General features: G+C 40.6%; 1 pseudogene; it reads left to right on the top strand.

The window, feature by feature from the left end:
* Positions 1-1235: 1235 nt before the first annotated feature.
* The window catches only part of LOC110309706 (armadillo-like helical domain-containing protein 4), a 30723-nt pseudogene continuing 8807 nt past the window's right edge, over positions 1236-23151 (top strand).

Here is a 23151-nt window from a genome sequence, read left to right as displayed (position 1 = left end):
GCCATGCTTTCCTTCATCTGCCAGTGGACTTCAGTTCAAATTTCAGTTGTGAAAGATGTGCATTACAGCATCCCGTATCTATTTTGGTATGAGCTCCTGGACATTATTAGTCAACAAACCCTTTTTTGGATGGCAGCTGTCAGGGTGCTGCTGGAGGTGTGAGAGATGTGAGACTATTTAAAGTACAGTGCCTTCTTTCAAACAACCTGTAGTTCTTTTCCAGAAGGAAGGCAGTTCCATCCACTTAGACTGTCCACCAATACTTCATCAGACAGTTCTTCTCAGGACTAGTATGAAGAGCAATGTGGAAAAGATATACCACTTTGAGAAAACAAATGAGAAAGATGAGATGTGTTATACTGTATATTATTGACAGTTTGTTAATAGATAACCTTTTCTCCTCAGAACAGTTCAAGCTCTCTGGGTATGCATTTCATACATATGGGAATATCCTTCCACTATACTACATACTTTCTGGAATTTAAAAAAGAAACACTGACTGACTGATTATGGAGCTCAATTCAATGTTGAAAGGTATAACTCATGTCACATGATTCCCTGTGTATTATATAGTGCTTAGGTAACCCAAATGCATTTTAAGATTATTTAACCACTCAATTTTCCAACACTTATGTGGTTAGACATTGAAGGAGAATTTGAAGCTACATGAGAAAAAAAGAAAGAAAGAAAACATTTATGGAACCAATTTTCTCCTTTCTTCCTCTCCCCTCCCTTTCTTTTCTTTCTTCTCTCCTCCTCACTTCTTCCTTAACTTCCTCTCCCAACTTTCTCTCCTTCTCATGTCTCTGTTAAGGCAGAATCTCCCCTTTACACTCATGCTGACCTCCATGGTCCCTCTTTATCACTTTCTATGTGGAATTTCCATTTTGCATTGGAATTTTGGTAAACAGATCTTTACATTTTGGGTATTATTTGGACCTAGAGAAGCATAGGAGTGAAAGAATTTCTGTAGAAATGTTGCTTTCTCAAACCTGGCTTATTCAGTTGACTGCTGCAGGTGGGATATAATTTTGGCCTTTGGATATCTTGAGCTTGGTGTTAACATTTGACCTTTATTCTTTAAAAGCAGTATGAGCAATAGTATGAGTTTTTAGAGTAACAAAACTCATAGAATGTATCTCTCTGTATTTATTACAAATAATAAATACATATATATATATTATTTATTAGATTTATTAGACTTACTTTTAGGCTATAGACTAGTTAGTTCAATGATGGCTGCCTATGAGTGTGAGGTCCAAGAATCCAGTAGTTGTTATGTCTACGAGGTTGGATGTCTCAGCTGGTTTTCAGTATATGCTGGAGACCAAAAGAAGTCAGCTTTAATTATTTTGAAGGAGTGGATGTGGTAGCAGAGAGGCTTTCTTTTTCCTTGGCCTTACATAGGCTTCTGGAAGAAGGTGTAGCCTGGACTAGCTGTGTCTTTTCCCATCAAAAGATTCAGATTACAAAGGGATCTTTCCACTTCAAATGGTTTAAGGAAGCAAAATTCCCTCGTAGGTGTGGCCAGCCACTTTTTTTTTTTTTAATTTTAGTTAACTTATTATGTAGTCAAGTTGGACAATCAAACTAGCCATCACAGCAATGTTGATCAGAAGTCAGATAAGAAAACACATTCATTAAATATAATTGGAAGTCATTCATGCTTGTAACTGATCTCCTAACTCCTTTACTCTAAGTTAATGGCGCTTCATCAAATCCACAACATAGCACATACTTAAGCTCACAGTGTTTCAGAAATCAACTACAGTTAGAATATTTGACACTCTTGCTTCTCTATTCTAGTGTCCTGGATATTCTTTGGAAAAAAAAAAAGCACTTTTTTTTTGAGCAGGGCCTTAAAGCCTATATCTGCAATGCCAACACCTGTGAGTCTGAGGCAAGGGTAGTATGCATTTTGGACAAACAAATCGGGGTTACAATGTAAGACTTCATCTCAGAAACATGAGAAACACAGTAACTTATTGGTCCTGAGTTTTGCTCTATTAGCAAATCATTTACTCACTTCTATGTTTCCGAAGATAGAAGAAAATGGTCTTCCTTGGCAATAAAAGCAGTGGGTATGCAGTTGCTTCAGTTATAAATATTTCATGTTTATTTTTTAAGATATCAACTCTGAGAATCATTGATTTGTAATTAAAAAGGAGAAGAAGGAAAAGAGGAGGAGGAGAAGGAGGAAGAGGAGGAGGAAGAAGAAGGAGGAGGAGGAGGAGAAGGAGAAGGAGAAGGAGAAGGAGAAGAAGAAGAAGAAGAAGAAGAAGAAGAAGAAGAAGAAGAAGAAGAAGAAGAAGAAGAAGAGGAAGAGGAAGAGGAAGAGGAAGAGGAAGAGGAAGAGGAAGAGGAAGAGGAAGAAGAGGAAGAAGAGGAAGAAGAGGAAGAAGAGGAAGAAGAGGAAGAAGAGGAAGAAGAGGAAGAAGAGGAAGAAGAGGAAGAAGAGGAAGAAGAGGAAGAAGAGGAAGAAGAGGAAGAAGAGGAAGAAGGGGACTGGCAAGATGGCTCAGTGGTTAAGAGCACCACTGCTGCTCTTAACCACTCAGTGGTTAAGAGCACCACATGGTGGCTCACAACCATCTGTAATGGGATCTGATGCCCTCTTCTGGTGTGTCTGAAGAGAGCAATGGTGTACTCATATACTAAACTAAATAAATAAAATATTTTAAAAAGGAGAAGAGGGAGAAGAAGGAGGAGGAGGAGAAGGAGGAGGAGGAGGAGGAGGAGACAATATTGTCCAATAAATGAAGCACAAATCATGGCTACCATTATGGACAGAGTTATTCCTGATGAACAATTAATTTGGAATAAAAGGACCTATTCAATGAAAGACATGATCTCTTTGATGAGCAAGACATTTAAAGGGAGTTTTTATAACCCATTTCACAAGGATCCTTTTATTGCTATAAAATTAAGATTTATTTTATGTAAATGTTTCAGCCTGAGAGTTTATCTTTAAAAGATTGCACTGCTTTAGACACCTGTGTTTACTCTGTCTCTGCCTCAGTCCTCCCCTCTCATATCTTGATTCTTCGATGCAAAGGACAAAAATCTATTTATTACAGTTGAATGGTGGAATTCAGGGCCTAAAGACAACAAAGAGTGAATAAGAGGTGAAACAATGCATTTTTTAAAAGATAATGTAAGCTTGCAATAATTTTTTCCTTTTCTTATGAAAAGATTTTTAGGTAAGATAGAGAAGTCAGTGAATTTGTGTGTGATGCTGGAATAAGTGTTTAAAATGTAGAAACATAAACACAGCAAGTTCTAGTGTTTTGAACTTAAAAGAAACTTTAATGTATAAAAATTTATCAGTCAAAATACATACTTAAGGAAAATAATTTTATGACAGAATTTATTCTACCTATTTACCTCATCAATAAACTGTACACCAAATAATTTAGTAAGCTTACTAGCAGTGAAGAAGTACAAGATTGGTCCTGCCAAATGTTCTGAATGTTTTTGGATATAAGAAAACCTGAAAAAGCACAAAATGGATTCTATCTACCTTGGTGCCATTATTTATACTATAATCTTACCACAATCAGTAACTTCATTGGATAATTAGAGTCAGTAGCATATTTCTTTGAATATTACTCCATACCAGAGACTACTTCTCAGAAGTTCAACTTAAAAAATCAAAAGCAACCAGGAATTTCCTACCTGGAGAATTGGTCAAATGGTCAGGGAAGAAGGCTTTGGAAGAAACTGGAAGACTGATGTGAATCATTGTTGAGGAATGCCAGGAGGAAGGACAATCTTCCAGAGCAAGGACTTACATATCCACTCTGCAAATGGTGCCTTCTCCCCCCTCCATGGCTACACCTCCAGTAAAACCAAGACAATCCAAAGGACTGGGAGGGAGGAGGACTAGTTAAACACAGCCCTTGAAGAAAATGTTTCCACGAGTGTGTTTTCCTTTTTCATTCTGTCCCACTGCCTCACATCCTTGCTGCAGGTTCCATTTCAAATGAAAAATCAGTTAGACTCCAGTAAAAGCATCCTCCACCAACACTAGCACTAAGTCTGAACAAGATCTGCCAGCTCTTTGTCAAAACTTCTTGATCATGTCGTTGCAAGACCAGAGATGCAATTTCTGTGGGGATGAGAATACCTGCTAAGAATAGATCTCTACAGAACATCTCCCATAGTTCAAAATATGAGTTTTTCCCACACAGAGGTCAGGTTGGAAGAAACACTGTTTAAAAACTTATTTATTTAATTTAAAAAATGATTTTATATGTACAGGTGGTTTTGTCTGCATATATGTGTGTTTCCCTGTGTGTGACTGGTGCCTGTGGATTCCAGAAGAAGTCATGTGCCCTGGAACCAGACTTACAGACAGCTGTGTGCTGAGGTAAAGGTGATGAGAATTGACCACAGGTCTTCTCTAAGAGAAGGCAGTGTGATTAGTTTCTGTACCCTCCTTTAGCCCCAGGAATGTGCATTTTAGCAGAGTCCCATGGACCATTTGCAGCAGAAATCAAGGCATTTTATAAGTACTTGTGGCTAATAAGTGATATTAGTCAGGGATAAAGGGAGGAAAACTGTAGCTATCTACTCTACAGGTACTATTTGAAATAGGAATGTCAGTATGTCAGCTTGCCCGGTGGCAAGTGGCATGAGTAGTGCTCAGTAATACTCTAGTATCTTAAATAATCAAAGCAAGGGCATAATTCAAGCAGCATAAATCCTTGTGACTCATTTTCAAGTGCTAACTTATACAAGCTAGATTTGCAATAAACCACAACTGGCCTTTGGCTAATGATAAAATTTCCATAGGATGCTTATAATTAATTGTGAGGCTAAACAAGAGCTGATGGCAGTAGGGTCATACTGGCCACAGAGCCGAGGGTTGACCAGTGAAAGCCAGCAAAGATAGTTCTTCTGTCACTTGTATAACAGTGAGAAATCTGAAAGGCAAAGTGACATCGATACACCATTATTTCTTCTATGTTGCATACAGAGCTGAGAAGTAAATGGTGACAGTAAGTTTAGCCAGCTGTCACTGTCTCTGTCTTAGACACATACTAAGTTCCAGGTGATGTGGAGCATGTCTGCTGATTACCAGGTTCAGTCAATTAATACTATCTATCTCCTTCTTGGTGGCACCTAAAGGTTGGTGCATTGTCTTAGTCTCCAAGACCAAACCCACTATGGAGGCAGTCAATTATATGCTTCCTTCAGTACGAGTCATAAGAAACAAAGGCTCTGGGTACCTGTTGCCTTCTGCTTTTTTATGAACACAGTTTGCCCTGCTTTTTACATTCTTTTTTTTTTTTTTTCAACAAGAGCAAGAAACTCAAAAAGAGATTCCGGACAGCTGGTTTCAACAACGGAGAATAACATTAAGGAACTGGTGTACTTTGAAGTATTTCTACCCCTTTAGAATAGCTTTAATTATTTAATTTTATTTGTACAAATGTTTTGCCAAATTTATAGGTGACCTTCTGCTACATGCATACGTTGCCCACTAAGAACAGTAGAGGGCAGCAGATCCTGACATACTGGCATAGAGATGGCCGTGAGCTGGCATTTTTTGTGGTTATTGGAAATCAAGCTCAGATCCTTTGGAAGAGCAGGCAGTGTTCTTGACTGCTGAGTTATTCCTCCAGCCGTTTTCTGCTCATTTTAGTGATAATCTCATTCTGTATGCCAAGTTTTTCCTGCCAAAACTTTTCCTATGAGTGATATTTGAATGGCCATTGTTTATTTTGCTTTTGAAGTTGGGTGTTTTAACTAACTCCCTTCTGACTCAAAAGATTTACCCAGCTAGAACCTAGTTTTAGCAAATTATTGACAGATCTAATAAAAGAATTGCTGGATTCCCAGTTAAATTTGTATTTCTGACCTCATGAAATGTCAGGATAAGTCTGGCCTAGGTGTTGAATAGAATATCCTATTTTTATTTATACTAGTTTATAAAAACACTTGGGATTTTTATGTATGGCTGTTTTTCTGCATGTACATATATGTGCATAGCTTCCCTGCCTGATGGTCACAGAGTAAATAAAGTTGCTTTGGATTTCTTGAATTTACAAAAGGGTATGAGGTATTTGTGGGATGGAAATCAAATGCTAGTCCTCTGAAAAATCAGAAAGTGATCTTTGTCACTATTCATCTCTCTAAGACACACACTGAAATATCTTCTAATTGAGTATTTACTATTGGATAACTGGGGTGTACTGTTAAACATTAGATATAGATAAATTTAAATTTAGATGAAAATTCTCTAAATAGAGGATTGCTAAATCTATCAATCCCCAAACTTTTTCCCTGAGCTCATTGCCTTATTTAATAATAGCTCTTGGTGTGTGTACAGACATGATTTACGTATATTTACACCCCCAAACACACCACATACATGTAAACCGTTAAAAGGCAATAACCATAATGTGTGAATTTATTGATTTTATGTGCAAAGAATACTTTTCTTGTTCTACAGTTTTTGTATGTTGAGGTTGGGGAGAGCAGATCTATATCACAGCCATGTGCTACCAGCAGCTTTTGAGATAAACTGTATCAGCTAGAGAGGTTTAAAGTAGTGGCAGTTCCTCAAAAAATTGGACGTAGTACTACCTGAGGACCCAGCTATACTACTCCTGGGCATATACCCAGAAGATGTTATAAGGACACACACTCCACTATGTTCATAGCAGCCTTATTTATAATAGCCAGAAGCTGGAAAGAACCCAGATGTCCCTCAACAGAGGAATGGGCACAGAAAATGTGGTACATTTATTTACACAATGAAATACTACTCAGCTATTAAAAAAATGATGAGTTCATTAAGCTCTTTGGCAAATGGATGGAACTAGAAAACATCAGCCTGAGTGAGGTAACCCAATCACAAAAGAACACACATGGTATGCACTCACTGATAAGTGGATATTAGCCAAGAAGTTCAGAATACTCAGGATACAATTCACAGACCACATGAAGCTCAAGAAGAAGGAAGACCACAATGTGGATACTTAGGTCCTTCTTAGAAGGGGGATCAAATTACCCATGGGGGGGAGCTACAGAGTCAGTGTTTGGAGCAGAAACTGAAGGAAAGGCCATCCGGTGACTGTCCCACCTGGGAATCCATCTCATATACAGTTCTCAAACCCAGACACTACTGTGGATGCCAACAAGTGCTTACTGACAGGAGCCTGATAGACCTGTCTCTTGAGAGGCTCTGCCAGTGCCTGACAAATACAGAAGTGGATGCTCACAGCCATCCATTGGTCTGGGCACAAGGTCCCCAATGGAGGAGCTAGAGAAAGGCCACAAGGAGCTGAAGGGGTTTGCAGCCTACAAACAACAATATGAACCAATCAGTACCCACAGAGATCCCAGGGACTAAACCACCAACCAAAGAGTGCACATGGAGGGACTCAAACCTCCAGCCACATATGTAGCAAAGGATGGCCTTGTAGGACACCAATTAGAGGAGTGGCATTTGGTTTTGTGAAGGCTTTCTGCCCCAGTGTAGGGGAATGCCAGGACAGGGAAGTGGGAGTGAGTGGGTTAGTGAGCATGGGGATGGGGGGATGGGATAGAGGGGTTTTTGGAATGGAAATGAGGAAAAGGGATAACACTTGAAATGTAAAGAAAGAAAATATCTAATAAAAAAAATTAAAGAAAAAAAAGTAGGGCTGACCACTGAGGGTAACGGATTTCTAAATGAGTTTCAGAAGAGATTGTTTGATATCTCTGGCTCAGCTGACATAATTTGCTGTATGAAGGAGAGAAGTTTACTGTGAGAAAGAGCTATTTTGAAAGAAAAAAGCATTGGAGTGCCAAGTTTGTCTAGCTAGTGGCATTCTGCATTTCTGTCTTACAGGGGATACATAATCAGAGACAAGAAGATGTCAAAGTTCTGACTAGATAGTTTGTGGTTGGATCAGGCTGTGGATGTGAGGGAACAGAAGTGTATCTTGCCATCTCTTCTATTTCTCTTGGAACTCTGCGTGTATTATACACCATTCAGGTTGTTTTCATTAGGCCTATTAATTACCAGAATTTTGGTTTAGCTGGCCCAATTTTGTGTACTAGCTGGGACCTTACCGTACTATAGAACTTTATATAATGAGAAAACATAACCTGATTTTCCTTGACTTTAAAAGAAAATGCTGAAACATAATATAGTTGGGTGTGACTGATCTGGCAGGAGACCTGGTCACCATCAATGCATTATATATTAAGTTGAACACACATAGAGTACAGATTTCATCCATCAATTAAATTTAATCATATTCCATTCAAAAAACATTTCTTGGCTACCATTCAAATATACAAAGCTGTTCTGAAGGGAAGTGGGAGGAATATGGTGACAGTGAATATTTGTGCACAGTAAAAAGTGTGGGAACCAAAGGTGGGCAAGTGCTTACAAATCACACACACACACACACACACACACACACACACACACACACACACACACACACACGCATGCACGCACGCACGCATGCATACACTCACATGCACCTGGGATTAAAATGACCATCATGAAGAAAGAAGATCATAAGAACCAGAATTGAGGGAAAATGCTGTGAGATCTGTTCTAGAACTCAGATTCCAGATACTGATACCTCTTTACAATTAAGAGAATGAAAAGGGGAAACTGAGTCCCTGAAAAGCTCAAGGATGATGGGCATGGATATCCCTGCCTAAAATTATTGAACCAACTGCACTCCTGAATCTTCAACTCACAAGGGATTGTAATACTTTTCAGAGCTCCTGTGTAGACTGAGAGGTAACTTACAAGGCAAGGTTTGAAGCCACCCACAGATTTCTAGAGCTCTTCACTGAAGACCAATACACACGGTCAGAAATTGCATGCCTTTCCCCATTTTTTGTGTTTATCCTTGGCATCAAGTTGTCTATTGAGCTCCAGTGTGTCTCTCTCAGTTAAGCATCTTCTGGGCAGGGAGCTGCAGCCCTGGAGGCAGCAAATCCTTAGCGCATCATTCAGAAAGACTCAGAGTCCGCAGGCCTGGCCCAGCACTCGGGAGGCAGAGGCAGGTGGCAGATTTCTGAGTTTGAGGCCAGCCTGGTCTACAAAGTGAGTTCCAGGACATCCAGGGCTATACAGAGAAACCTTGTTTTGAAAAACAAAAAAGGAAGGTTTCATAGAGTCAGAATGCTGCTCCTACTGTTCAGTTATAAAGCCAGCCTGCTTTGCTCTTATGGATACAGTAGCATTTGTGACATCGGCTGTACTAATGAACTACACACTTACGCAGCTGCCTTAATATTGATTGCAAAACTCCCCAAGGCTCACCAAGTCTAAGGTAGCTACAGCAACAGAGCCTACTAGGGCAATGTGGATTTGCCTTTGTCTTCTTGAGAGGCTCCTGACTGCACATAGTGGATCTTTGTTGCTGGACCTTCAGCCTATGGTCATTTGTCACTATAGAAGTGCTTTTATGCTCAATGCACGTTCATAGTAGAAATGAGGAAAATGAACACATCTCCTAAGACAAAATTTCCCTTGTGAATATCAGGTGTGCTACTTCATCCTATTCGGTAGTTTTAAAGTTATCTTTCAAATTGTATGAAGATATCAAGATTTCCTTTCTTAGTGTTTTCCCCTTTTCTTTTTGTCTTTTTGTCTTTGTTTCTTTGTTTGTTTCTTTGTCTGTTCTTCTCCACCCCCCTCTATCTTTCTCCTTGAGATAGGGTTTTGCTACATAGTCCAGACTGGCCAAAAACGTATATAGATGAGGTTGTTTTGAAACTCAGAGCAATATGCCTATCTTTGCCTCTCTAGTGCTGTCAATAAAGATGTGGGCCACTGTGTGTGTGTATGTGGGGGGGCATGCATTGCACTGGAATGTGCAAGTTGAAATTTAATGTAAAGAAGTCCTTCAAGGGTAGTCTAAGTTTATTCTCTAATATAAAAACTCATTTTTCAGTTAAGATATATGTGGTCAATCTCTTTTTCTTCATATTGAATTTACTTACAGATAATGAACAAAGTCTGTGAAACTTCTTTTAGGCTCCGTGCAAAGGTCAACTAGTAGAGATCTTGCTAGGCAAATGAGGTTCATGGTCCACAAAGGACAGAAATACAGTGTTTAATTGTGTCATTGGAAAAAAACTGCCTGACATGGAAACAACTACTTGCTGGAAACTGATCAGGACAGGATTCTATACTGAAAATGTGAAAAATGACTTTAGGTTAAAAAACATATAGTCCACAATTGACTGATTCTACAGATATTTTAAACTGCTCATTGTAGTTTGAGGGACATGCATGTTGGAACTGTGGGGACATGGTTTTTTATTGCATGATATTCAAGTCTTTCAAACTGCTCTCAGGTCTCTGTTGTTTTAGAGACCACACTTAGAATTAAATAGAATTCATATGGTGTCGATGGTGGTGACATGAATCATGGCTTAGTAAGGGTCTCCTTATCCACACCTCTCCATGTGAATCAATGATGCCCTTTATCTCATTTGGGAACACATTCACCAAGTAAATATTTAGAAAATTTCACACATAAGTCTATGGCTAGAGTTGTATTTTTTTTAACATTGCTTTTTATGGTCCTTGAAGATTGAATATGCCAGAGTGACAAAGAAGGAGATCCTGGACTGTGTCTATTTAAGATTGTCAAAGATAATGCTTGGCAGAACAGCTTATCTGCCCACTGCTGGGAGAAATTCAGCAAATTATTCAGACAACAGCAGAAGACAGCAGGGTTCCTTGATAGCAAGTGACAGACAAAGTGGTATTGATTAGCTCCCTAAGGAATACTTTTTAAAGTAGGTGGAGCCAATATCTGCTATCTGTTAGGAATGTGGTTAGAGTCTGTGAGAACTAACGAGCATGGAGAGACACAGAGAGAATAGCACCAAAAATGCAATGTGAACAGAAAGTAAGAGAATAACTTCCCTCTGTTCCCCAAGTATTCTAATGTCTGAGATAGTTTAACCTGAGACACAGATGCTCATAAACAGTGACATTTTCCCTCTTCCCTTCTCCCTGCAGAGCAGCCTAAAGACAATCTGGCTTTTCTGCCAAGCTCTGCTCAGTATTTCCTCTCTCCTGGGCACTTGGCCACATAGGCAGTGTAGTGTAGAGGAAAGAAAGCAAAGGCCAGAGACTAAAAAACATCGCTATAGGGTTTATTTAGGGTTAATAATATTAGCCTCAACATGACTGTGGTCTGACTTTTCTTCCATATTTTCTGGTGTCATACAGCTCCCATAGTTTGATGCTAAACTCCTAAGAGTAGTGATGGGGACCTGCACTGAGCCTGAGAGATGGAGGGATTTGAAGGTTATCTGCTAATTCCTCTGAGTGGCATGCGGCTTGCTGCTGCCATTCCTACAGGCCATCATCAGTTTCTTTTAAAGTTCAGATGTTGTTTCAAAAAGTGGAGAAAAGGAGCTGGAATCACCTGGAGATTTTAACAGGGAAAAGAAAACAGTTTCAAGGGTACAAAGAAGTAGAACAACCGTCTCCTACCTCCTTTTCCTGTGAGGCAGGCAAGGAGGTCATCGCATGCCTGGTTTAACTTAAAGTAGCTTATTTACATCCATATAACAGTGTGACATGCTTTGTTTGCCCATAGGACTCAATTACTGGAATTGTCAGCTCCTTCAACCTGTTTTTCCCATCCACTATGAGCAGACCAACTCTGATGCCCACCTGTGTGGCTTTCTGTAGCATTCTCTTCCTCACCTTGGCTACAGGATGCCAAGCTTTCCCAAAGGTGGAAAGGAGGGAGACCGCACAAGAATATGCAGAGAAAGAGCAGTCCCAGAAGATGAACACAGATGACCAAGAAAACATCTCCTTTGCTCCAAAGTACATGCTGCAGCAGATGTCCTCTGAAGCTCCAATGGTACTATCTGAAGGACCTTCAGTGATACCATTACATAAAGTATTCTCAGTCAACAAAGAGAGCCATCTTCCAGGAGCTGGGCTTCTGCATCCTACCAGCCCTGGTGTTTACTCTTCCAGTGAGCTTGTGGTCTCAGCCAGTGAACAAGAGCATGGCCCCAGCCAGCTTGAAAGAATGTCTACTGAGCACAGCCTTTCCAAGTCCATGTTAACTGCTGCTGTATCTTCACCTGCTTCTCTGAATCCTGACCAGGAGGGACCCTATAACAGTTTGAGTACCCAGCCTATTGTAGAAGCAGTCACAGATGTAACACATGGTTCTCTGGATTATTTAGATAACCAGTTATTTGCAGCTAAAAGTCAGGAAGCATTTAGCTTAGGAAATTCACCTTCTTTCTCTATAAATACCAAAGAACATGAGATAATCAAAGCAGATGCAGCCATGGGAACTACTGTCTTTCCTGGTGTTGATTCTACAAGAGACACGGAGCCTGACAGGGAGAGACCTTCAGAGATGGCAGCTGATGATGGCCAGAGCACTACCACCAAGTATTTGGTGACAATCCCCAATAATGTCCTGACTAATGAGCCAACATCCAGCAGCATTTTTAGGGGCCCAAAGGTCACAGTGAGTGTCAGAACAGCTGGCCCAGTCTCTTTTGTCTTCAGTGAGGAGTGGGATGACACCAAATTTGAGAGCATAAGTCGGGGGAGGCCCAGATCCAGGAGACAATGTAGGGACTCAAGTGAGAACAAAGCCACCACATGGGACCTATGAGAGTTTTGAGGGGACTGAGGAGAGGCCCCCTTCCACAGCAGTTATAAAGGTGGCTCCAGAACTCCTGAGAGGAGAACTAGCCTTGGAAGCAGCCCTGGTGATTGCACTGGGGGATGAGACTGAAAGTATAACAAAGTAAAAACAAAATTCTTGGCCTTTAGGTCAAGGCTTGGGAATGTGACCTTTGTGACTCATTGCTCCAAGGTATGCTAATCATACCTTGATATTCCTTCACCCACCTGCTTCCTGGGTTCAAAGAGTGTTCATTCAAGGAAAGTCACCCTGAACTACGCTGGAACCCACTATACAAATGTGCTTTTGTTAGGGGCTCTTAGAAACTGTGTTGAGAGTTAACCGGAACAATTACCAGGTAGTCCTTGTAACACTTGTGACTTTGCACTTCCTTGTGACTCTTAACTGGTACCTTTGGTATTTTCCAACAACGCCCTCCCCACTTCCTTGAGTTGTGGTTTCTTCCTTTAAATACCCCGTTACTCAGCTACTCGGGGCGCCACGGTCCTCTACCCCTGCGTGGTGTATGACCATGGGCCCAAGAGTGCTCTTGAATAAAAATCCTCTTGCAATTTGCAGCAAGATCGTTTCTTGTGGGTAATTTTGGGGTGTCGCCTCTCCTGAGTCAGAACGTGGGGGAGTCCTCACGTTGTTGGTCTTTCAAGACCAATCTTGACCCATCAAATTTCCTTCACTCCCATGATTCTGGCAGAAGACCCTGAAGTTTCCACCATGAAGCTGTTCCCAAGTGCAGGAGGCTTCAGAGCCTTCACCCAGGGGGACAGGACCCAGCTCTCCTCAGAAACTGCAGTTTCTACCTCTCAAAATGAGTCTGTGCTACAGCAGGAAGCAGGAAATGTGTTAAAATGTATGAAAAGACAGTAAAAAATTAAAACAACCATAAATAAAGCATATCCAAAGTTTGATTGATTTGGAAACTGTCAGTTTGGATCTTTTTTTTTTTTTAAATGGGGTTGGGGATTTAGCTCAGTGGTAGAGTGCCCCTGGATTTGATCCTCAGCTATGAAAAAAAAAAGTAGTTATATTTGAAATTTTTTGAGATGGAATCTTAAAAGGATTCTTTGAATTTACTGTGTTCCTGCCTTTGCCCCTATCTGCTAGGACTGCAGATGTGAGTCACTGTGCCTGGCTGGTTTTATTTTGTTTATTTTGGTTTTGAGATAGGATCCCACTGTAGTTCTGACTTGCCTTGACTTGTCCTCTTGACTTCATACTCATGACTGTCCTCTTTCATCTGTCTCCTTACTGGTAGGGTCACAGATATGTGTGGACATATTTGGCTTTGGTTTGTTTATGTATTCATTCATTCATTCATTCATTCACTTGACATCCTGATCTTCCATCCCTCCTCTCTTCTCAGTCCCACCCTTGGACCCCTTTCATTCCATTCCCCCTTTCTTTCTCCTCAGTTAAGGGGAGACTCCCACACCTTGGGTACCAACCTCCCCTGGCATATCAAGTTATGGTAGGACTAAGCACATCTTCTTCCATTGAGGCCAGCAAGGCAGCTCAGCTAGGATAAAGGGATCCAAAGGCAAGCAACAGAAGCAGAGACAGTCCCTGGTCCAATTGTTATGGGACCCACATGAAATCCAAGCTGCATATCTGCTACAAATGTGTAGGGGTCTAGGTCCAGACCATTCATGCTTTTTGGTTGGTGGTTCTGTCTTTATGAGCCCTCACTGGCCCAGGTTAGTTGGCTCTGTATGCCTTCTTGTGGTGTCCCTCAGATCCTCAATCCTCCCCTTGACTCTTCCATAAGACTCCCTGAGCTCCTCCTACTGTTTGTCTGTGGGTTTCTGCATCTGTTCCCATCAATTGCTGAGCGAAACCTCTCAGGTAACAGTAATGCTATGATCCTGTTCATGTGGTTCTATTTTTTAATAGTGACTTAGAAAGATTTACTCAAGATTTAATCAAAGGCAGAAATAGTAAAGTAAATCATGTATATTCCATAACAATTATATCCCTCTCAGAAGTCAATGTCTTCACCTGGGAGCAATTTGTACATACCCCAACTCTCCTTTGTACACTTGACAGTGTTTGCAGATGATTTTAGTTGTTTTTGTTGATACTTACTGCATATGTCTCCTGGGTAGGTGCCAGAGATGCTTTAGAATTTTCTGTGGGACTGCACCCAGAAGAAATGGACTCAGACAATTTATCAATAGCATTGTAACCACTGTAGTTAGACATTTTTCAATTGTTTTATCATGAAAATATATTAATACATTTGAAAATATGAAAGAAACAGCTATATTTTAAATAATGTAACAATAATGTATTATACTTATTTAGATGTTGTTGCAAAATGTGTGCATATCTTTGACATTTCTTACCAAAAATAACTAGTGTAACCTCCCTCAAACCTGAAGCTAGCTGAGCCAGTCCTCGACCTTGCTGCCACTAAGGAGATTATCTAGGGTGGAGCCTCCCTAGATCACTCTATTGTTCAGCCATTGTCGCTGCTACCTGCTGGGAGGCTGCCTAGCTATTCTGGAGACTACACCCTATCCTGCACGTGGTCACCTGCAACTGGGCTCCAAGAATGAATTGGCAGGAATGGGCCTCCCCTCCCCCTTTATAAGTGCAGTCGCCCTTAAACATTTGGGCCTTGATCAGAATATTATCTTGGCTTCACTTCTCTCTTGTCCACCTAGTTTCCCTTTCTTTCAGCACAGGCCTGCCACTCAGGTATACTCTGTCCATGTGAGCCGCTGGACAGCTCGCAACAATCTGGCGCTGGGACTGGGACCTGAAGAAGTTCAGGAAGATGCTGAAGGAACGCTGTTTTGTGTGGAGCTCCACGAGAAGAAAAAGAAAAGGGTCATATCAGACACTGAAGCGACAAGTACACATTCTAGCGCTAGTTTAAAACTTCATTTTCTTAAAGGGTTGCTACAGGCATGGAAAGTTTGGATTCGGTGCTAACCCAGTGCTGAGTTCACTTGCGTCTGCAGCGGAATTATCGGAACTAGGAACTGATTAGGTGGTTGTCCGTAGATTTTAAAAGCTGCCTCAGGGGAGAGGAAAAGGGTTTAAAAAAGAAATGAATCAGGCGATTGTTCTCAGTTTTCAAGAGTTGCTTCGAGCAAGAGGAGTAGGGCTAAAAGTACAATTGTTAGAAAATCTTTTAGATAGGATAGATTCTTGTTGCCCATGGTTCAAGGAAGAAGAAACTTTAGCTATCAGAACCTGGCAGAAAATTGGAAAAGCCTTGAAAATCACTCAGGCAGATAATTTCACCCTTTGCCTCTGGGCGCTTGTAAACGATGCTATTGAAAAGGTGATCTCACAGGGGTTAGACAGTACCCAGGCAGAGCTTGATCAATCTCAGGAAGAGCATCTTTCAGAGAGGGTCTTCTCAGAAAATGGTCCTCTCAACTCTAAATTTGATAGATATAGAGACTCTGATGATGAGCTAATTTTAGACAAAGAAGATCACTCAGAAAGAGGAGCAGCCAAATATCCTGAGGAGGATTGGCCTCCTTGCAAGTTTCCCACTCCACCTATAGCCTCCACTGTGGGAGATGCTACTCATAGGGACACACAACTAAACAAATTAGAGTTTGAAGTTAGGCTGCAGAAATTGACTAATGAGCTTCAGGAGCTAAAAAGGATGTCAGATACAGGAAGGAGTAACTCTTCTGAAATGTACCAAGCGCCACCAGGAAGAGCTGTGAGTCAGGCTCGTGGGTGAGGACAGGATACATCTGATATGCTAGACTTTCCTGTCATCAAAGTAATTGACCAGTAAGATACTAGAGTCACACATTACCAGACTTTGGATTTCAAGTTGATAAAGGAGTTAAAAACAGCTGTTGTGCAATACGGTCCTTCAGCCCCTTTCACACAAGTCTTCCTGGATACGGTCATGGAGTTACACTTAAACCCCCTAGATTGGAAGATTCTATGTAAGGCTATCCTGTCAGGAGGAGATTTCTTGCTTTGGGTGCCGAATGGCGAGTCGTCAGTAAGAAAGCTGCCGCTTTAAATGCTCAGAACGGTAATCCAGACTGGGATAGCAACATGCTTCTGGGAGAAGGTCCATATGAGGGCCAGGCTAATCAGATTGGTTTTTCTGTTGGAGTGTACCACCACACTTGGGGACAGTTATGGGTTTGAGGGGATGTTTGTGGAAGTTTAGCCAGCATTCTGCAGAGTCCTGATGAGCCTTACCAGAACTTTGTGGATAGGGTATTAATAGCAGCTAGTAGAATCCTTGGAAAATCTGACAAGGGAAGTCCTTTCATTATGCAATTGGCTTATGAGAACGCTAACACAATGGGTCGTGCCGCTATCTAACTGCTCAAAGGACAAACAGATCTAGCGGGATATGTCTGTCTTTGTGCAGAAATCAGGCCAGCATATAATCAGGGTTTGGCTTTCGGCGCTGCTTTGCAAGGGACCGCCGTACAAGCAATGTTCTCAAGGAAATGAGGGAATAATGCATGTTTTAAGTGTGGAAGTTTGGGTCATTTTAAAAGTGATTGTCCTAAGAACAAAGGTGCCAAGAGTGGGAAAGCAGGCCGTGCCCTAGGAATTTGTCCCCGGTGCAGGAAGGGCAAACATTGGGCTAAGGTGTGCAAATCCAAGCCAGGCACTCTGGGCTGTCTGTTGCTGGGAAAAAGAGGAGGGGCCAGCCCCAGGTCCTGACTTACAGAAAACAGCTTATGGGGCCCTGAACCTGCTGCCCAGCCAAAGAGATCAGTTTTTTAACTTGTCAGGGCAAAACGAGGAGGTGCATGATTGGACCTCTGTTCCACCACCCACTCAAAATTAACCCCAGATGTGGGAGTCCAAACTCTGCCTACCAGAGTCTTTGGACCTCTACCTGTAGAAACTTGTGGATTTCTTTTAGGACGAAGCAGCTCTATTGTAAGAGGCCTGCAGATTTATCCAGGTGTTATAAATAATGATTATGAGGGAGAAATTAAAATCATAGCTGCTTCCCCTCATGGTGTTATAGCTGTACCCCCTAATCAAAGAATTGCTCAACTTGTTTTAATTCCTCTACATCCACCACTGTCCAGATTTGTTAAGAATGAGAGAGGACAAGGTCGTTTTGATTCCTCTGATGTGAATTGGGTCCAATCTATTACTAATCTGAGACCTAACCTTCAATTGACATTAATGGAAAAAGCTTTGAAGGATTGATAGATACTGGAGCTGATGTAACAATTATTAGAGAACAGGATTGGCCCACAACTTGGCCTTTGACTGATACACTTACTCACCTTCAAGGAATTGGTTACGCTAGTAACCCAAAACGAAGCTCCAAATTGCTAACCTGGAAAGATGGGGAAGGAAAATCAGGACAAATTCAGCCGTATGTTATGTCAAATTTGCCTGTAACTCTGTGGGGAAACGATCTCTTGTCACAGATGAGTGTTATAATGTACAGTCCTAATGAGATGGTGACTAAGCAGATGCTCAGACAGGGACTTTTGCCTGGTCATGGGCTAAAAAAGAAGGGACAAGGCATTAAGACTTTTGAAAATCCTAAACCTCACTCTAACACAAGAGGTTTGGAGTATTTTCAGTAATGGCCACTATCTTGCCTGCATCCCACACCGATAAAATTCAATGGCTTAATGATATTCCGGTGTGGGTGGATCAGTGGTCTTTACCTAAAGAAAAAATAGAAGCCACTTCTTCGCTAATGCAGGAGCAACTAGAGGCAGGAAATTTAGTAGAATCTCAGTCCCCTTGGAATACACCAATTTTCATTATCAAGAAAAATTCTGGTAAATGGAGATTGTTACAATATCTAAGAAAGGTTAATGAAACCTATGGGACCTTTACAACCTGGGCTTCCATCCCCAGTAGCCATTCCTAAAGGATATTATAAAATTGTGATAGATCTGAAAGATTGTTTCTTTACTATTGCTTTGCATCCAAAGGATTGTGAAATATTTGCTTTTAGTGTTCCTTCTATAAATTTTAAGTAACCAATGAAAATATATCAATGGACAGTTCTCCCACAGGGCATGGCTAATAGTCCTACCTTATGCCAAAAGTTTGTGGCACAAGCCATTCAGCCTGTGAGACAACAATGGCCTATGATTTATATCATTCATTTCACAGATGATGTTTTGATGGCGGGAAAAGACCCCCAGGATTTGCTTTTGTGTTATAGAGATTTACAAAAAGCTTTAGCTGAGAAAGGATTATAGATAGCTCCTGAAAAGATACAAACTCAGGATCCTTATAATTATTTGGGCTTTAGACTTACTAATCAAGCTGTTTTTCCCCAGAAGATAGTTATTTGCAGAGACAACTTAAGGACTTTGAATGATTTTCAATAATTGTTAGGTGATATTAATTGGCTTCGCCCCTATTTAAAGCTTACTACAGGTGAGTTGAAACCTTTATTTGATATTCTTAAAGGGAGTTCTGATCCAACCTCCCCTAGATCCTTAACCTCAGAAGGATTGCTGGCCTTACAACAAGTGGAAAAAGCAATTGAAGAGCAATTTGTCACTTATATAGATTACTCTTTGCCTTTACATCTGCTAATTTTTAATATGATTCATGGGCCTACAGGATTGTTATGGCAAAAGTCTCCTCTAATGCGGATACATTCGAGGATTTCTCATAAACGTAATATCTTGCCATATTATGAAGCAGTAGCTCAGATGATTATCCTTGGAAGGAAGCAGGCACTAACTTATTTTGGCAAAGAGCCAGATATTATTGTTCAGCCTTACAGCATAAGTCAAGACACTTGGCTGAAAAAGCACAGTACAGATTGGTTTCTTGCTCAAATAGGGTTTAACAGAACTGTAGACAGCCACTACCCTCAAGATAGGTTGATATAATTTTTGAATGTACATGAGGTGATAGTTCCTAATAGGACCTCTTTACAACCCTTATACAATGCTGTTCTGGTGTTGACTGATGGCTCCTCTAAAGGGCGAGCTGGATTTCTTATAAATAATCAACAGGTAATCATAAAGACTCCTGGCCTCTAAGCTCAATTAGCATAATTAACAGCAGTACTGAATGTCTTTCAGTCTGTGCATGAGGCTTTTAATATTTTTACTGATAGTTTATATGTTGCACAATCGGTACCCTTATTGGAGACCTATGGTACATTTAACTTTAATATGTCAGCAGGATCCCTGATTTCACAATTGCAAAACATCATGCTTGCCTGAAAACACCTGTTCCATATTGGCCACATACGATCTCACTCTGGTCTTCCTGGACCTTTAGTTGAAGGCAATGATTACATTGACAGAGCTCTAATAGGAGAAAACTTAATTTCAGATCCTGTTGCTTTGGCCAAACGTGATCATGAAAAACTTCATCTCTCTAGGCATACCTTAAGGTTCTGACATAAGATCACTAAGGAGCAGGCAAGAATGATTGTAAAACAATGTCCTAAATGTATTACATTATCTCCAGTGCCACATTTAGGAGTTAATCCATGAGATCTTTATGCCTAATCATATTTGGCAAATGAATGTAACTCATTATACAGAATTTGAAAAATTAAAATATATACATGTTTGTATTGATACTTGTTCAGGATTTCTTTTTGCTTCTCTGCACACTGGAGAAGCCTCCAAAAATGTAATTGATCATTGCCTACAAGCCTTTAATGCCATGGAATTGCCTAAACTTATTAAGACAGATAATGGGCCATCCTATTCTAGCAAAAATTTTACTTCATTTTGTAAAAAATTTGGCATCTAACATAAAACTGGAAATCCTTATAACCCCATGGGACAAGGAATTGTTGACCGTGCTCATCACACTTTAAAAAAAATGGCTTTTAAAAACAAAACAAGGGCAGTTATATCCCCCAAGGTCACCAAAGGCACATCTTGCTTTTGCTTTATTTGTTCTAAATTTTTTGCAAACTGATGTTAAAGGTTAGTCTGCAGTGTATCACCACTGGCATCCAGTTACTTCTAGTTCTTATGCCATGGTAAAGTGGCGGGACCCATTAACTAACAAATGGAAGGGTCCAGACCTCCTGGTCCTAATTTGGGGAAGGAGCTTGGTCTATGTTTTTTTCACAAAAAGAAGACAGATTGCGATGGTTGCCTGAGAGATTAGTTTGTCAACTGGACACCAATCCTGAATCTTCTAGTAAGTATGACTTTAACCTTGATTATGGCTAAAAATCCTCTTTAGCCAATTTAGTTAATTTGGAGCACAGCCTCCACTCCCAGAGAAGCTGCAGCCTTTCTGCAATTCTCAAAGTCACCTCCCCCACACCGGGAGCTCTAAGTCTAAGCCTGATCGTTGCTAATTTGCAATTGAAGGAAGTACCTGGACTTTCCCAAAGAAGTTTTTGTACTGTCGGTTCTCACTGTCTCGACTTTGTTTTTCAAGCAGGTCAGTCAATGCCCTTTAGCCTGACTGCAGCAGGTATGCATCTCCACCTCCAACAGCACAGGTGGCAGTTATTAATCTTCATTCAAGAAGCATTCTAAGTACATATTGTGACTTTTGGTCTGATTTGGGAATAAGGTTTTCTATGAGGGCTGGACAGTCTAAGATGGGCACCCTGATTTCGGAATCATATCAATCTAGACAGAAGTACATGCCAAGAGGCCGTGGCTTATTAATAATATACCACAGAGCCATGTAAAAGATTGGAGGCAAAGGTTAATGTCTTAGAAGTAGTAGTCTTAACAATAGGGCAGGGCATAGCATATATTAAGGCTAGAAAGGGAGAAATTTCAGATATTAGCAATAGTCACTTGAACACTTGGAACATTGATGAATTGGCCAGAGATTTAAAACATAACCTAAGTGCATTAAATCCCCTGGATTGGGTTCAATATATAATCCTACTTGCTATTATTATTGGCATTATTTTATTAGCAAATTGTTGTGTTTCCACTCATCTTTAGAGCACTCCTGAGATCTGTAGCTACAACGAGGTGGGCCATTCCGGAACTTTGGGAGAAATATAAGAATGGGGCAATGCTATGCACACTCCAGTGAAATTTGCTTGGCAGGCCAAGAGGCCTGGAAGCACTCATGAGGCTAAGAGTTTCACAGAAACTCACCTCCTGGAACTTTGGCATTCTCATAACCCATATATTCTTACCCTATCCCTGAGATAGTCTGGTGTATGGATTCACATGCTTTCTTTTAGTATTATCTTATTATAAGTGCCTTTTAAGATTGAATTCTGACATAGCTAAGTCTTCGTCAATGTTCCAACCTCCTAGAAAGACCTTGAAGCTGACAAACTTGGAATTCAGTAAGGAAGTTACCTATTCAGTAACCAATTAAGCATTACAAAGGACCAAGCTGGAATAGCTCAGGGCTAGCCTGCAGAGTGTTTACTTGAGGCAGTAACCAGTCTTACCCAAACACAATGGCCTAGCTCTAGCGAATAGGTGGTTTTACCTTGAGAAAAGTTAGAGAATCCAAATGAGACAGGTTTGTTCACTAGGCCCAAAGAAATCAGGCAGAACTATAGAGCATAAATAAATTTTATGTCTCAGTCTAGCTTTTTTTTTTAATATTAATAACAGGGAGGAAATTGTAACCTCCCTCAAGCCTGAAGCTGGCTGAGCCAGACTTGGACCTTGCTGCCTTTAAGGAGATTATCTAGGGTGGAGCCTCCCTAGATCACTCTATTGTTCAGCCACGGTGGCTGCTACCTGCTGGGAGGCTGCCTAGCTATTCTGAAGATTACACCCTATCCTGCCCATGGTCACCTGCAGCTGGGCTCCAAGAATGAATTGGCAGGAATGGGCCTCCCCTCCCCACTTTATAAGCGCAGTCGCCATTAAACATTTGAGCCTTGATCAGAATATTATCTTGGCTCCACTTCTTTCTCGTTTGCCTAGTTTCCCTTTCTTTCAGCGCCGGCCTGCCACTCAGGTGTACCCTGTCCATGTGAGCTGCTGGACAGCTCACAACAAACTAGGTAGATGTTTATCTTGAAGAGTTAACTACTTAGGTTCTAGGACCTTCCTTTCCAAAATTTAGTCATCTAGAAATAATATATGGAGAAATGTACATCATCTACCTGCTTCATTTCAAAATTTCCACATCTTTTAATATTAAGAGTTGGAGACACTGATTTGCTGTTGATGAATTATATTTTTTCTTTCTTCATGTGGTTGGATATATAATATCATCTGGAACAGAAGGCTCTGCATAAAGTGTATATACTCAACTTCAGATTGTTTCAGAATGTGCAAACCTTATGACCTAGTCCAGGGAAGACTATTAATAAAACTGTCAGATTTGTAACATGGCTTATAAAGTTTTGTTGGTGTGTAATTAAAATGGTAAAATTATCAGTTGATAAACAGTAAAAGAATATTAAATAATTTACATTGCTATTAACATTTTAGGTTTTTGAGACAGAACCTCAAGCAGTTTAGATTACGATGCTTTTTGAACTCCTGATTCTCTTCCTGTCACCTCTTGAGTACCCTAATTATAGTTCTGCATTACCATGCTCAGCTTCTAGTTTATTTTTAAAGACTGAAATAGCTGTAAAGTGAAA

This window comes from Mus caroli, unplaced genomic scaffold (genome assembly GCF_978045245.1).
Source record: "Mus caroli unplaced genomic scaffold, Mus_caroli_1 scaffold_12, whole genome shotgun sequence".
NCBI lineage: Eukaryota > Metazoa > Chordata > Mammalia > Rodentia > Muridae > Mus > Mus caroli.
This window is presented reverse-complemented; position numbering and strand designations above follow the sequence as displayed.